General features: G+C 47.9%; 1 non-coding gene across 1 annotated transcript; it reads right to left on the reverse strand.

Annotated features, from left to right (window-relative positions):
• Window positions 1-465: 465 nt before the first annotated feature.
• Window positions 466-601, reverse strand: LOC113457597. The gene has a single exon (XR_003378143.1). It is a non-coding gene; the product is annotated as a small nucleolar RNA SNORA29 (small nucleolar RNA).
• Between the last annotated feature and the right edge of the window lie 15,704 nt (window positions 602-16,305).

The raw sequence follows: 16,305 nt of genomic DNA on the forward strand, positions 1-16,305 counted from the left end.
CCAGCCCAGGCTCCACCCCACACCCCACTTCCCACTCCACGCCCACACCACCCACCCTTTACTTCCCACCCCTGGCTCCCACACCCTCACTTCTTCCCTCCATCTCCCACCTCCCACCCCCACTCTCAAGGAGAGGCCACAACAACAGAGAAGAGTAGGGTAGAAGTGAGGTCAAAATCAGCATAAAGAAGAAACCAGTGACAGAGAGAAAAGAAGAACATGCAGACCTGGGGCTGCTGGCTAACAAGGGGGGGGGGGGGGGAGTCCTCACTGTGTGAATGAGCAAAGGCACACCATACTGACCTACAAAAGTGTCACCTGTTTGTAGACATAGATTCACTGTTGAGCCTTTGACCTTTCCCAAACTTGGTCCCACTTCCTTCCTTGGAAATGCCATCTTTCTTAATAAATGGTCTCCTTTTCTTTTTTTTTTCTTTTTTCCTTTCTTTTCTTTTCTTTTTTCTCTTTTTCCTGTTCAGCCATCTCATATAGGGGGAAGACATCGAAAAGTCCTCCCTCTCAGATCACGGCACTTTTCATCTACCCCATAAGCATAGCCACTAAAATCTACTAGCAGAAAATGCGGTAGTCAAATGGGAAAAAAATGTTCTCTTCTTCTCCCATTATCCATATCCTTGGTCCAGTTCCTTTTTCCTTGACAGAAAAACCAAACAAAGCCCTAGAAATCCCAGCAATGTCCCCCAGACCCCAATGTGTTATATTATGTATCTATAACAACATGCTGAAGTTAGGCCCAGCTGTGGCCCCAGATGACCGGCTACCTCAACCACCAGACTGGGGACCCAGCAGCCTGGACAAGTGCAGGCCCTAGCTGGACTTCTTCCCACTGCTGTGGACTCTAGACTCACAACCTGTGCCTCTGGCAGTCCCAACAAGTCAAGTTCAGCCACCCACTCTCAATAGACCAACTTAAAGCATCGGATTAATAGTGAAAAGACAGGCAAGGTGATGTATTCAGTGTCAACACATTGAAAGAGAGACAGAGAGAGCTCGGCCTTCCCAGTCAAGCTGTAGACCAGCCACCACTGCCTCACCTTCATCTCGGCTCCATTCCCCTACAAGGTGATCCAACAAATTACAGCTCTCTTTCCAGGGGAAAAGTTTGCCCTCTATCTGGCATAGACATGAGCCCTTTTCTTTTCCCGACATGAGATTCTTGGGGCGCTTCAATTGGGGGATCTATAGTCTGATTTCCAAAGGGAGGGGAACAGGGTCTCCTTAGTATATCCTCATTCTTGCCAGCCCAGTTACATCAGCATCGCAGCGCAGAGACGGCGCCCTACCCTGTATGCTCCCAACCCAGAACAGGCAAGGAAGGGGCTGCAGGTCATCCAATGGAAGGTGGGGGTGGGGGAGATGACCAGCGTAGGCTCAGAAAGGTCTGAGGTTGGAGGGTTACACTGAAGCAGGTTTTCCATTTGTATAAGAAGTTTATTATAAGAGTTATTAATGCCCTGGACAGACAGAAGGACAACAGCATGGCATGGGTTCTGAGGATAGCTCAAGCTCCAATGCCATAGGTAGAAAGACAGTGTGAGTTCAGGTTCTCAGGTAGAGTAGAAGCCAGTTCTACTGAATTGCAGAAAGGGGGGGGGGGTAAGTTGCAGGGCATGAGCTTGCTTGCAGCCAGGCTGTCCCTGACGCCTGGGTAGCAGGGGAGGGCAAGGAATTCTGGGTAAGGAATGTGTGACTCTAGCATACAGGGGAGGAGGGGTACATCTAGTTGAGGTCTCTCCGTTTTAAGAGTGAGGGAATGTGGGCCACCTGTGACCAGGTCTGGAAACATCCTTGGGGCTATTTGGAAAGAGTGTGGAGCCTTTAGGAGGTGGAGCCTCAAAGAAGGAAGTAGGAAGTCCACATAGCCCCACCTGCTGTTCTCTCTCTGCTTCCAGAGTTCCTATATGAAGTGATTAGCAGCTTCCTGCCCTAGCCACCAAGTCCTCCCCACCATGATGAAGCCCATCCCTCTAGAGCTGTAAGCCAAGATAAACATTCTCCCTGTAAGTTGTTTTGTCTGGGTATGCATCGCAGCAACAGAAACGACACCAACTTCAATCGGGAGAGTCCAGTCCTCGTGAACCAGTGCAAGCACATTGAGATTAAGTCCCAGCTATGAATAGGTGGCATAGGAACATTCTAGGTGGGACTCTCCAGGCCTTCTAAGACAAGGCCCAGCAGAGAGTTAGGTCCAGAAAGCCTATGTCTCCCGCCCTAGATCATAGCTCTTCCAGATGAACTGCTCAAGAGCCAGACAAGCTCTGAGAAGACCTGAGGTAATGGCCTCCAGCTGCCCCAGGTATGCAGTACTTCCTTTGGAAGATGCCCCAGAGTCTCTGGGCTCTTCCTGTTTCTAAGACACAGGCCTACCACAGAGGGCTCAGAAACAGACCATGTGGCATCGGCATCTGGGTGTGTGCATGTGTATGTATGAGTGTGTATGTGTGTGTGTGTGTGTGTGTGTGTGTGTCTGGGACAGGCAGGCCCAGCACAGTTTTTGGATGACCCTCTCTGATTTCCCCAACTAGATAGGGGAAGGGTTCTAGTTTGATTTCTATTGCTGTGATAAAACAAACAAACAAACAAACAAACAAACAAAAAAACCTCTGACCAGAAACAAGTTGGTTGGGAAGGAAGGACATAGCTTATTTCCTCTTGTACTTCCAAATAACAGTCCTTCACGAAGGGAAGTCAGGGCAGGAACCTGGAGGCGGGAACTAAAACCGAAACCATAGAGGAATACTGCTTGCTTTTTGCCACAACCCATAGGCCCCTGCCCAAGAATGAAACTGCCCGCTTTTTTACACAACCCATAGGCCCCTGCCCAGAAATGGCACTGCCCAAAGTGGGTTGGGCCCTTCCACATCAATCATAAACCAAGAAAATGTCACACAGTCATGCCCATAGACCAATCTGACAGAGTAAATTACTCAGCTGAGGTTCCCTCTTCCCGGGCGACTAGAGTTTTTTTCAAGTTGACAAAAAAACCTAAACAGTAGAGGTGATTCTATAACCCTGCAGAATCAAAGAGGCGACGAGGAGCCAAGAAGCTGGCTCGGTAAGTAAAGGGCTCGCTGCCTAACATGGAGATCTGAGCTCAGATCCCCAACAACCGTGGAAAATGCTGGGCAGGGCTGCCTGTGTCTGTAATCACAGGACTAAGAAGACAGAGACAGGACCATCCTGAGGGCATGCTGATCCTGTCCTAGCACACACAGCACACACCACAGGCTCCTCAGAAAAGAGGTTGATGGGTCCTGGGGTGGGGTGGGGAGCAGGAGCGCTCTTGGGAGAAGCACTCCCCCACCCCACCTATGATAAGATGCTGTTCTTAACACCTACTGGATTTTTGTCCCTGAATATGGAGCTACAAATTTCAGGTGAGTTTAGAATCATTTCAAAAAGAAAAAAAATAAAAGAAAAATCTTTAGGAGCTGGGAGACATGGTTCAGTCAATACATGCTTGCCAGTATCTGCATGAGAACCCACATCCAAAACACACTGAAAAAGCCCAGCACTGCAGTGTACACCAGTGCTGGGAGGGGGAACAGGTGGAACTCTGGGAGCTTAGTGGCCAGCCAGAATGCCAAATGAGGAAGACCCAGGCCCGTGGGAAATCCTGTCCCAAAAATCAAACAAAAAACTCAATAACAGCAACAACAGAAAGGAGGGAGGCTGGAGAGACAGCTTGTCAGTTAGGAGCCCGTCATGTTCTTCCAGAGGACCTGAGTTCTGTCCTCAGAATCAGGTAGCTCACAACTGGCTTTAACTCCAGCTCCAGAAAACCTGGCACCCTCTTCTGCCCTCTGAGGACACCCACACACGTGGCACACAGACACACACACTTAAAAAAATAATAATTTTAAAATACAGGAGTCTGATGAGATTGCTCGGTAGTAAAGCTAATCCAAACCTAAAATCCTGAATTCAATCCCCAGGATGCACAAGGTGGAAAGGAAAAAAAAAAATACCGGCACTCGAAAGTTGTTCTCCAATGTTTGCCTGCTTAAAACCAGACATTTGTGTGGCAAGGCCAGTAGTGGCCCAGGGACAGGGTCTTGGAGGAGTTTCAGTTTCTGAGCCTGAGAACTCAACTTTCCCCTCCCTGAAGTGGTATGACTGCTGAGCACTTAGTCTGTGACAGGCGAGCTATCCTGTGTTTCTTCTGCAAAACATTTCTTGATTAGCTTCCTGCTGACTTTATCCCACCGTACGATGGCTTTCTGCCAACCCTGACCTATTTTCCCCCTGAAAACTGTATATAAGAGGCTGTCCTTCTTAATACACTTACTTAGCGTAAGACAGGCTTGAATGAGACCTCCTGACCCCCTTTCCTAAATTCTTTCACTCCTGATTCAGTGGTTCTTCCTCTCAGAAGGTCATAACCCATGCATGCTCTCCCGCAGGCAAGCCAAGAGGTGCATGGTCCCCTGCAGGCAAGCAAAGAGGCTAACCCAATCTGGATGGTCCCCTACAGGCATGGCCAGAGGCTAACCTAATCTAGATCGTTCCCTACAGACATAACCAGAGGCTAACTTAATTTGGATGGTCCCCCACAGGCATGCCCAGAGACTAACCTAATCTAGATTGTTCCCCACAGACGTAATCAGAGGCTAACCTCATCTGGACAGTCCCCCGCAGGCATGCCCAGAGGCTAACCTAATCTGGATTGTTCCCCACAGACGTAATCAGAGGCTAACCTCATCTGGACGGTCCCCCAACATACACAGAGGATCTCCTAATTTGTTTGGTTCCCAACAGGCATGCCCAGAAGCTTCTTTCATGGGTGACTCTAGGTCCCGTCAAATTGATAGTCGACAGAAACAACACAAGCGGTATCTTCACATCAATGGCCTTGCAAAAATCCCATCATGCATCTGATACAATGCCGTATTAGAAAACTCTACATAAGGGCAGAAAAGAGGAATAGACTCCGTTCTGGGACAATTCCAGCCTTTTTCTAGAGTTTTCTGCCTTTCCCCACCTTAAGTCATGAATAGTCTTCCACCACTAAAGTCTGTCCATAAATCAAGCTATGAAAAAAATCCCATGAATCATTGTAAACTATTATTATTATCATTGAACATGCATAAATCACAATGTACATGTGGGGGCCTGCAGAGTTGACTCTTTCCTTCCATTTTCTCATGGCTTCTGGGGGGTAAGCTGGTCCATTAAGCTCTGAACGCTTTACTTGGGGCATCATCTTGCATGCCTAATCTTGGACTTCTGATGCTGGGGATTGGATGCAGGGCTTCGTGATGATTGATCTTGGTTGTCAGCCTGGAGACTTGTCTCTGGGTGGGTGGGTGAGGGTACTCCTAGAAGAACTGACTTACTAGGGGCCTCCCCCATGGCAGACTGCACCTTCAGGTAACAGCCTTCAGGTAAGGATTTCTGAGGATGGAAACTTTGCCTTTCACGTAACTGCCTTCACTGCAATAAAGAAACATTGCATCTTCTCTTACTGTGTCTGCTACTGCCACCATCCTCCAATGACATCAGAACTTAGCTTCTTCAACTTTGACTTTGGTTCCGCCAGGAACTAAGTATCTGTGGCTATCTAAAAATCTAGAGGATTTCTATTGGGCCTTCAGTCCCAAGTTGGGACAACTGAAGCATCCAACATGATGGACTGAGTGTGGCCGGGTTATCAGCCTCTTCCATATAAAGACAACCATTGTTAGACTACCCAACCAGAATCATATAAATCAGAACTTTCTTCCTATACGCTCAGTTCTGCTCCTTAAGAGAACCCTAACACACTAGCAAGCACTCTACCAGCTGAGCTATTTCTTCGCCCCCACCCCCACCCCTTTCCTAGTCAACCAGCTGTTCTTTATTCCAAGTCATCTGGAAACAGTTTTCTGCAAATAAGTCAAGATACAGACATCACCTGACTGGAGTATGCAAAAGAAGAGCTCAGGCAGCCTGCACGAAGGGCTGAGCTGCCTCTTTCGTGTGACCCGAGACCAGCTGTAACATTTTCCAGCTTCCAGTCTTTCTCCTGGGCTCCATGAACAGTGACTTCCTAAGCCAGAGAGCTTCAGAGTCCAGCTTTAAAAATTCTTTCATCTGTAAAAATACTTATTTTGTTTCCAAGTTTCCCATTGCTTTGACTAGGTGGACCTTGTACGTCTATAGGAAACATTTCTGCACTAATCCCTCCTGGACCCCTATGCTGCCTTTCTGACTGACATCTTGGCTCTTTCAAGGAAGAAGAGTTTTGTCTGAAAAAGAAACTACTTCTTCCTTTATTTTAATTTTCTATTAGATCCCGGAGAGATGGCTCATAGGTTAGGAGCACATGCAGACAACCTGATTAGGTTCCCAGCACCCACATTGGGCTGCTTACAACCACATGTAATTCCAGCTCTAGGCACCCAATGCTCTCTTCTGACCTCATGCATACACTCATGTATACATGCCTACACACACACACACACACACACACACGTTAAATTAAAATAAATCTTTTACATTTTGTTAATTTATTGATTGGTTTACTTATTTAACATGTGTGTTTCTGTGGGTGTGCCACAGTGGACCTGTGGAAGTCCCTGGACAATACGGGGCTCTTGGTTGTGTCTTTCCACCATATGGGTCCCAGGGATTGAACTGAAGTCATCTGGCTTGGAGGCGGGCACCTTTACCCACTGAGCCATCTCACCAGCCTGTGCCTTCCTTCAAATCCAGTAGGTTTCTCTATCATTGTTGGATATTTTTTTTCTTCCTGTACTTCATCCTTTCCCACTTTATTGATTTACTGCTCCATCAGAGATCAGAGCCTCTGAGCTGTTTTTTTGTAAGGTTTATAATTATGTTGCTAATGCTTCCGTTTGTTAGCAGGGACTGTCTCCTGCTTTTATCCCCACCGCTTCTATTCACTCATTCATTTTCACATCTTGGGTTACTACTTGGGAGCATTTTTCTATTCCTAATTATTTAAAATAGAAGTCCGTCTGTTCAGAGGAATGCTTTTTGTTTTAAATCACTTTAGAATATTGATTCTCCCCTTCAAATTTATCTGCAGAGGTCTGTTTATCATGTTATACCTATTTTATTCAAATTATCTCTACTTCTTTATGGCTGACGTTAAGGAAAAACTTCAGGAGGCTATTGTGCAGGAGTGGGCTCCTACAATGGTCCCCGAGAAAACTGGATAAAATACCAAAGTGGGCATGGAGGAGGTGGTTCACCAGTAAAGTACTTGTCATTGGAGCATGAGGGCCTGAGTTCATTTCCCAGAGCCCAGGTAAGACCTGAGTCAGTGGAGATCAGGCCCAGCTCCATCTCGAGACAGATGGCGAAGTCTTGCCCCACTCCCAAGGCGGATCTGGGAGGAAGGAGGGCTCTATGGCGTCATCTGAAACTTCTACTATACCATGTCAGGCAGGAGAAATTGGAGGGGGAAGGAGATGAGACACGAGAAGAAGTTGAAGTCTTCCTAGGGGTGGTCCCACCTTCCTGAAGGGTGGTCCTTGGCCAGGCCATTGCCCATGACTGGATGGAATGTTAAGTCTCACCCCGGGCCAGAGATTTCATTCTCTAGAGCCTTATTGCTACTGTAACAATTCTGTCCATATTTCAGCCCCTCCAAGAAGACTGAATTCCAGAATCATTCCCCACCCTTCCTGTGGACATGCCCCAGCTAGTCGGTGGGAGTGAGCTCAGGGCTGCAAAGCTCCCAGGTGAGCAGTTCCTGGCCAACTGCCTCTACCATGAACTCAGAAACAATGCCTGGGGTCTAGATCATGAGGGCAGTGGGAAGGGCAAGTCCCCATGCAGAAGGGCTGGACACGGAGAGGACATATGCTTCTGCCCACCCCAGCCAGGCAATGTTGTCCTTGGAAGAGGAAGGGCGACCCCCTATTCTCAGGGCTCCCCAGCTGGGCCAGGAATCACCTCGCAGTGGGTGGCCTGACCCCACAGAAACTAGACTGACCAGAGGCTTCCAATTCCTCTCTCACAGGCAGCTGCTGCTCTCCTCCTCCCTGAGCTTCTCAGGAAGGGAAAGGAGGAGGCCTATCACTCCATAGAAGCCTGTCTGTCTGTCTATCTGTCTTCCTTCCGTCTTTGCTTCTTTCCTTTCCCTCCTTCCTTTCTTTCTTACTCTCTATCATTTCTGTTTGTATAATGCAGGCATGGGTAGTGTGTATGTGGACCTGTGGTGGTTACAGGTTTGACACTGGGTGTCTTCCACAATTGCTCTCCACCGTGTTTGATTTACAGTATGGGTGACCCTGGCCAGTCTTCCTGCTGGTGTGGGGGACCACGCAGCAGGTAAGGGACAGACAGATATGCCATGCAAAGAGACCTTTGGTATGGAGAGTTTATTTAGTGGGTATTGGGAGGGTATAAGGGTAGGAGGGTATAAGGGAAAGAGAGAGAGAGGGACAGAGAAAGAGAGAGGGAAAAGGAGGGGATGGAGGGAGGCAGAGGCTGCCCCTTCAGAAGAAGAGCAGAGAGGGAGACAGGAGAGAGAGAGAGACAGAGAGAGAGAGAGGAAGAGGGCCCAGACCAGCTTGCCTTGGTGGGAAGGGGGAGACTAGAAGGAGGAGGAGCTTGTCTCTTAAAGGGTCAGGGTGACAGGGTAGACCAGCATTGTTATAACACATCTCATTTTAGATTTTAATTTAAAAAATACATTTATTTATTTGTCTTGAATGTAAAGAGGGGAAGAAGGACACATAGAAGAGAATAACTTGCAGGGTCAACCCCCTCCTTCCACCCATACACATAGTCCCAGGGTGTGGACCTAAGGCTTGGTGGCATGAACCTACAGCTTCCTCAATGGCCAGCCCATTCTCTTACCCTGCCTCTAAAAGGCTGAGAGAGGGACCACAGGCATTATCCACAGGTAACTTGGAGGGGGGCACAACAACCACTCACAGTGTGGGAGAAGTGGAGGTGTAGACCATTGCTCAACCTTCAGTCCCCTCCCTGAGCCTGCTCCAGGCAAGATGTCCACAGTGTCCACCTCCTTGACGGCGACCCTTGGAAACCGCCTGTCTTCTTATTTTCAACCTTTGCATTTTAAATCCCCCACTTGTGTCCTGGATGAAAGGCTAGTGTTGACAAATGGCAGCCTAGAGATGTCCACTGGCAGAGAGGGCTGTTATAAGGGAGCTTCAGGCTGACCAGAGACCCAGCAGAGTGGAAATCATGGCTGCAGAGGGCTGCACACCAGGCCTGATTACCTGTCTTGCCTGCATTCCTCCATGCTCAGGCCCTTCACAACCATGGCAGCCCAGTTGTGAGGGGATACCACAGAGCTTCCTCACGTGCCTGTGCCCACTGCACTTCTCAGGCAGGGGACTTCAGTACCCATGATGGCTGATCTCGGTCAACTTGATGGGATCCAGAGCAGTGGTTCTCAACCTTCTTAACCTCAACCCTTTAAACAGTTCCTCCTGTTGTGGTGGCCTTCAACCATAAAATTAATTTTGTCGTTACTTGATAACTTTAACTTTGCTACTGTTATGAATCATTATGTAAATATCTGTGTTTTTCAATAGTTTTAGGGGACCCCTGTGAAAGGGCCCATTCGATTCTTGAAGGGGTCATGACCCACAGGTTGAGAACCGCTGATCTAGAATCATCTAGGAAACAGGCCTCTACTGTGTCTGGGAGGGAGTATCTCAGAGGAATTGGTTCCTCTGGGGCAAGATGAGTCTCCCTGCCTGTGGGGCAGCACCACACCATGCCCCTCCCAGGTACATAAAGATAAAAAAAGAAGCTGAGAGCCAGCATTCTTCCCTCCCCGCCTCTTGACCACAGAGGCCACGTGATCAGATGCCTCACTTTCCTACTGCGTGCCTTCCTCACCATGATGGCAACAGACAGCTGTGTATGCAGCCTCGCAGGTGTGCATGAGCCGTGTGACTCTTCACATGTGAGTGTATTGAAACAGGTGTGTCTGTGTGCACTTGGACAGGGATCTGAGTGTGCATCCTCACAGGCCTTCAGTGCGTTTGTGCAGGCCTGCTTGATCCAGACACACCGTGCAGCATGCTGTTTGCTCTGCACGCTCAGACCTTCCAGGCGTCTTGCAGCTACACAGTTGCCTGCATGATATACAGCACCTAAGATGATCTCAAAATGTCTCTAAGGGTGCTGGGAGTCTAGCGCAGACGTCAGAGTGCTCAATTAGCATTCAGAAAGCCCTGTATTTTTTTTTTGACAGTTTTTGCCAACAAAATGACTTGTTCCTTCACCTACCCGCCCCAAGAGCTGGGAATCTAGAGCTACACCCATTTGCTCAGATATTCTCTCTCCTTTCTGCAATTTACCTTTTATTTATTGTGTGTATGTAGGGGAAGGTGCAAGTGTCCCACAGCAGGGCCTGTCGTTTCTGCTGTTTTGTATTTTCCAGTCTATATAACTGACTCGTTGGTTTCTGGGTGGTTTTCTTGTCTCCACCTCATGTATCAAAGCAGGCATCCCAGGATTCCAGATGACATCTAAGCTAGACTCCCAGCATCCTTAGAGACATTTTGAGATCTTCTTAGATGTGTGTGTGTGTGTGTGTGTGTGTGTGTGTGTGTGTGTGTGTGTGTGTGTACAGGCTCGTGTGTGTTTCAATAGACAACCTTGATGTCTATTGAAATACAAGGTAGTCATCATCTACTTTGTATTTGTCTTGTTTTTGAAACAGTGTCTCACTGGCCTAGGCTTGTTGATCAGGCTGACTAATAGAGAACAGAGACCTATTCTCTCTATTTCACCAACACTGAGATTATAAGTATGTTCCACCTGCTTTTATTTCATTTTTTAAAGTGGGGTCTGGGGATTGAACCCCAGGTCTTCACGCTTGTGTAGACAAAGTACCTTACAGGCTGAGCCATCTCCCCTGCCCCTTACAGGCTGAGCCATCTCCCCTGCCCCTTGGGGTCATTTTTATAATAAAAACACCAGAAAGAAAAGCTTTGGGAAGAAGGTAAGACCAACCCAGTAAGAATACCAGTACTCCATTTTTCTCCCCATTTTTGCCTTTGCTAAAAGCACAATAGACAGCTTCTAAATATCAGAGGTAGCTCCACGGTGTGCGAAATAAATTATGCGGTAGGTGGCTTAATCACAAGGCCACTCTTCTCCTCACACCTTAGAATGCATTCTGACAGGGATGCTACGTTAGAGGAATCAAGATGTTCTCGAGTCCATTTTCTAACTGCTCTCAAACAACAGGAGACTAATTCAAGTCATTTCTGCTAATCAGCTCAGGGTCTGAGACGGTCACAAGATGGAGGTCACAGGCCCTAGGCAGCCTCTGCAGCAGCTGCTGCTGAGTTCCTATCTCTGCAACCTCGCCTCCATCCGGGAAATGACACAGCAGCTTTGTGGCCGCAGTCACTGGACAGTTACGCACCTTCCTGGTTCCCAGCAGACCACTGAGATGAGGGGACAGCTTCTTAGTGGCTATCTCAAGGTCCTCAGAAGCTAGCATTTGCCTGTACAATATGTAGCACAAAAGGAGGTCTCAAAATGTCTTTGGGGTAATGGGAATGTCGTTCATTTGGCAGAGTGTTCATCCAGCCTTCAGAAAGCCCTGGGCTTGATCCCAGCAGAAGGTGTGGCGGCATATGCCTGTTCACCAGCACTCAAGAAGTATCAGCAGCCGGATCAGAAGTTCAAGGCCATCTTGGCTACGTGCAAATTCAACAGCAATCTGGACTTTGCCTCAAAAAAAAAAAATACTGCTTCTCTGAGTGTGCAGGTTTATGTGGCTCAACCTGACTCTCATCACCTTGCTACAAAACCATTGTATAACTACTCTTCAGCAATAGAAGCATGGGAAGTAGCCATTGCCAAGTCATAGACCTGCTTCCTGCCAGTGATTGACACATCTCACTACGGTTAATAACCACAGTGGGCCTCACTCAGAAGACACCTGCAGCGTCAGGCAGAACTACTCCGTCTCTTAATAGCTCTTGGCTCCCTTGGACACGATTTATTATTCCTCAGTTACCTCAACTGTGAAATGATAACGGTTTATATTGGCATGGTTGTGTTACAGAGTACACCAGTTCATGGGCCAAGAACAGAGCAAGATAATAATGAAAACAATAATGATTGTGATGATGATGACCGACAGTGGCAGTGGAGATGGTGATGATAATGACGATAATGGTGTTGATGATGGTGATGGTGGGAGTAGAAATGATGATTATGTTAGTGATGATGATGATGATGATGATGATGATGATGATGATGATGATGAAAACAGTGAAGGCGGTGGTGGTCATGATGATGATGGTGACGGTGACAGAGTGGTCATGATGGTGATGGTAACTGTGGGGATGGGGAAGATGGGATGATGAGAGTGGTGGAGAGGAAGATGTTGCAGATGATTGGGATGAATAATAGGGAGACAATAAGGATGACAGGGATGATGGGGAGGGAGGTGAAGAGATGATGGGGAGAATGAGGATGGAGATAATGTGGGTGACGGGGAGGGGGGTAGAGATGATGATAGGAGTTGGAGGTGGAGGCAGTTGTGATGGTGATGATGATGAGGGTGGGGGAGAAGGGGTAATGCGGATGATGGGGAGGAAGATGACAGGATGACTGAAACAAAGAGTGGGAAGATGGTAAAAATGATGGGGGTGTGAGGATAGGGACAATGGAGGCAAAGGCAAAGGTGGTAGAGATGGTGATCGCGGTGGTGGTGATGGTGATTTGTATTCACAAGGTCCAAGTTGCTGAGACTGACCTGCGGGACTCTAGGAACTGACCTAACTAGGATAGCAAGGGAATGAAGAGCCGGGCGGTGGTGGCGCACGCCTTTAATCCCAGCACTCGGGAGGCAGAGGCAGGTGGATCTCTGTGAGTTCGAGACCAGCCTGGTCTACAAGAGCTAGTTCCAGGACAGGCTCCAAAACCACAGAGAAACCCTGTCTCGAAAAAAACAAAAAACAACAACAAAAAAAAAAAACAAACAAGCAAGGGAATGAAGAAATGACAGACGCACAGGCACACAGGCAGGAAAGGTGGGATCAATGGCATGTTTTCTGATAGAGAAGCCGCTGCCCACAGAAGCTCAGTATTTTTATTATATGCAGTTGCACAGGAAGACAAGAGTACTGCAAATAGGTAAACAAGGAATTTGGGTCATTATACACAGCTGAACAAGGAGATGAGGTTATTACATACAGCTAAATAAGGAGATGGGGTTATTGTAAAAAGTTGAATAAGGAGATGGGGTTATTATATATAGTTCAACAAGAGATAGATACACAGCTGAACAAGGAGACGAGGTTATTCTATACAGCTGAACAAGGAGGTGGGCTATTATATACAGTTGAACAGGGAGGCAGGGTATTATACAGAGATAAACAAAGAAGTGGGGTTGTTTTGTGCAGCTGAGCAAGGAGGTGGGCCTAACTAATCTGGGTGGGCTCAGACTCTGTAGGGGAGCAGCTTTCCAGCCATAAACCCCTGAAAAGATAAAGCAATGGTGGATATTTTCTTCACACACTGCCACCACTTGAACTCAGACCCTTGAGGAAGGTTTTGTCATCCCTCTGAGCCTCACCCAGGGAAGGTTTTGCCACTCATATTTGCCATAAGGGTCCTTGACATGGCAGTGTCCATGCCAAACCATACACATTGTCCCAGGACTTCACTCTCTCCCTACACACACACATAAAGAAGAGCAGAATGAAAAATCCTAGCCATTCAAAAGTCAGTCCTCTTTCTACATACCCCACTTCCTCTTCCTGACTGTCACTCCAATGCTCAACATGTATCTCATATCGCATTACTCCCTTGGCAGCTGGATGCTCGTCTTCCTCCCAGGACACGAGTCTTCCTCCTGCCCGCCACGGTCTTACTTACTTTCCCTGTTTAAGCACCTTTGCATCTGACCTCCACACCACCCCCAGATGATGAGCTGCTGCGAGGGAGGCGCACTGGTGTGTGAATAACCAGAACTGCTCACATCTGCAACATCTGGCCCCACAGCACTCTGAGGAGCTAATGAAATATTCAGAGGCTGGCCGCTACAAATTGGGATACAGAGGTCCCACTCTCCCTTTGCTTTCAATTTCCTTTTTTCAGAGTTTAGTTCTCCAATATCAATTTATGTTTGTGATAAATATTTTAGCACTCTGCCTGCCAGACTTGCAACACAGGGGTGGGGTGCTCTAAGCTGCCAAGCCCCAGAGCTTCTGACCACTCAGCCAGCCAACCTGGACCCCACACAGGGAAGATTCCCGGGAGGGCTCTATCCTGCATTCCTACCGCTCCTGGAAAAGACCTCTCCCTTTGGTTTGTCCTTTGTGTCCAATCAAAGACCACACCACCACCCTAATTCCTCCCGAGCAGTTCTCTACCCACCCTGAGATTCTTTCCCAGTGCCAGGTCACCTGTCATATTAACTGAGATAGCAGTCACTGGCTCCGTCACAATTTCCATGTCTCAAATGCGCCCTCCCTCCAAGTCCCCTTCCCCCATAATGCCACAGCATATGCTAGGGAGGTGGCTCAGTGAGAATGGAACTTACTGCACAAACACAAGGTTCTCAAGTTCAATCACCAGAAGTCATGGAAAAACGCTGGTATGTGGTATGTGTGTCTGTGACCTCACCACTGTGGAAAGGGAAATTTAAGGATCCTTCAGGCTCAGTGGCCAGGTAATCTGTCTAGCCTAGTTGGAAAGTTCCAGGCCAGTAAGAGACCCTGTCTCAATAAACCACGTGAAACAAACCAAGGTGGATGGTGCAGAGGAATGGCACCTGTTGTTGGCCTCTGACTCCACATGCACACGATTTCCCTGAACACACAAACACACACACACACACACACATACACACACACACACACACACAAAACAACAACAATAAATAAATCAACCTGACGGTGTTGGTTCCCACCCAGCTTGAAGCTCTCCGAAGGATCTATCTCTCCATAATTTGAAACCCAAACGTCCCCCATCCCATGCAGGCCCATTAGGTCTGGCCAGCAGATCCCAGCATGCCAAAGGTCTGCTGGAGGCCTCCCTGCTCCTCTTTGGTGGCAGGTCCCTGAGATGGGCTCAGCCTCTGCCTGGATCTCTCATCACATTGTCTACCACCAACACCCCTTGTCTGGTGTATCCCGCATCCAGGCGACAACAACAGCCGGGTCCTGCCCAGATCACTCTTCTATCCTTGGAAGGAAGCATGAGCATTGAGAAATGGCAGGTAGGAAAAAACAGAGATACAAAAGAAAAGATAGAGAGCGAGGGTAGAACCGGAAGGTCAGCCCGGTGAATACTGAATGAATTTGTTTCTCATAGGCTTTATATAGCCCCATCCAAAGAGGAGGGGGATGGCAAAAGACGTCTTTCCCATGATACAAGGAACATGGTAATCACCTTCTCAATACCCAAAGCATCAAGTAACCACCCTAGGTCAAAACATCCTGTTAGTAACCACACCTTGGGTCAAACTTCCTGTCAATAACCTTGAAGGAGCAAAAATAGGCCTGAACTCTCTGACCTTTGGTCAAGGTGGAACGAATTCACATCTGTGGGCTACCCACTTGCCCAGCCAAAGACTGGCCCAGGACCTAGCAGGATATTAATATGTGGTTATCAAAGCAGCTAGACCAAGACCAGCAGAGAAACCTGTCGCAAGATCAGAGGAGGTAACCTTGGAGTTGAGCCTGGTCCATACTCTGTCCCTGTCCATTTTCCCACAGATGCTCAGGGTTCCCTGGCTTCACCCAGTCAACCCTGCTTCTTCTCATCTTTCTCTATTTTTTTCTCTTTTTTTCAAGACAGGTCTCATGTTTCCCACAAAAGACTCAAATTCACTATGTAGTCAAGGATGGCCTTGAACCTCTGATCCTCTAGCCTTGAGTTCTATGAATGGAGGTAGCTGGTGAGAGAAAGGTCCTGCTTCTAATATACTTGCTGATGTGAGCATCAAATAACAATGTGGAGGGAAGGGCTGCCCCAGATTTTTGCTCAGAACCTCTGTAACAGGGAGAAGGTCTCCACTGAAAGGAGTTTCCCAAAATTCACTGCTAAAATTGAAAAGAGCCTACCACCTTCTCTTGGGGACTTTGTGCAACCCAGTGCATGCAAACCAAGGTCCCACCTGGCAGAAACTGCTGTGGGACAGGGTCAGTCATCTGGCCAATTTCTGCAATAAGGCTGAGAGAAAAGCTGAGCTCAGTCACACCAATTCTTCTCAAATGCTTACTTCTCCCGCAAGAGCATGCGTATTCCACGCTTATTTTTGTAATCAGCCTAGTGCTTCCCAACTACTCCTGAGCTGGCAATTAGCTCTATGCCCCCTGGGAA

Source organism: Microtus ochrogaster, linkage group LG2 (genome assembly GCF_000317375.1).
Source record: "Microtus ochrogaster isolate Prairie Vole_2 linkage group LG2, MicOch1.0, whole genome shotgun sequence".
In the NCBI taxonomy this organism is placed as follows: domain Eukaryota; kingdom Metazoa; phylum Chordata; class Mammalia; order Rodentia; family Cricetidae; genus Microtus; species Microtus ochrogaster.